Source organism: Notothenia rossii, assembly GCF_949606895.1.
Source record: "Notothenia rossii genome assembly, chromosome: 8".
Classification (NCBI taxonomy): Eukaryota; Metazoa; Chordata; class Actinopteri; order Perciformes; family Nototheniidae; genus Notothenia; species Notothenia rossii.
The window spans coordinates 6,577,396-6,578,385 of record NC_136906.1 but is presented as its reverse complement, the minus strand read 5'-3'; positions in this window follow the sequence as shown (position 1 = coordinate 6,578,385).

The following is a 990-nucleotide window of genomic DNA, read 5'->3' as shown; positions in this document are numbered from 1 at the left end:
TACCCGACAAGTGAATTTTAAAATGGCGGCTGCTAACAATTGTCTAAATGAGACAGGTTTCCCTTAGACACTTAAACTATGGTGTTGGATCATTCTGCTATTCGAAGAGAGGGACCAAGATCAATGTATGTGTTGTCTCAGAGGAAGCCCCATTTGTACATTCATACAAACATATATATATTTTTAATATTCATCTATATAGCCAAGCTGGACTGGCTACAATGTGAACAAATGTAAAACAGAAACTTGACCAACACAAGGAAAGAACATCATTCATAATGCCATTTCACTTGTTTCCATTCAGACAGATAACTACACACTTTAGGAGGAATGCTCAAGGGGTCACAGAAGATGCCCACTGTTTGGGCATTTGAGGACATGGGGGGGGGGGGGGGGAACATATTACATTACACTACATTGCATTTAGCTGTCGCTTTTATCCAAAGCAACTTACAATAAGTGCATTCGACCAAGAAGACAAAAACTTCAGGAAAACAGAATCATATAACTACATCAGGTTTCATAGAGCCAAAACATTTCAAGTGCTACTCAACTGGCTTTAGATAAGCTAGTCCTTTGTTCGTATATAAGTGCTTTGTTAGTCATTTTGTGGAGTCGAAGGAGATGAGTTTTCAGTCTGCGCCGGAAGATGTGCAAGCTTTCTGCTGTCCTGATTTCAATGGGGAGCTCATTCCACCATTTTGGAGCCAGGATAGCAAACCCACGTGTTTTTGCTGATGGGAACTTGGGTCCCCCTCGCAGTGCGGGTGCAGCGAGCTGTTTGGCTGATGCAGAGCTGAGTGCACGTGCTGGGGTGTACGGTTTAACCATGTCCTGGATGTAGGAAGGGTCAAATCCATTCACATATAAATTGGGATTGTATTCTGTTGTAAGCGGCATGTAGCGAAGGGTGCACATCAGGTGCAAAACTGCTTATCCACATTTTGTATTCGCAGTAAATTAAGTGTTCTTCTTGGTCTGAAATAATGC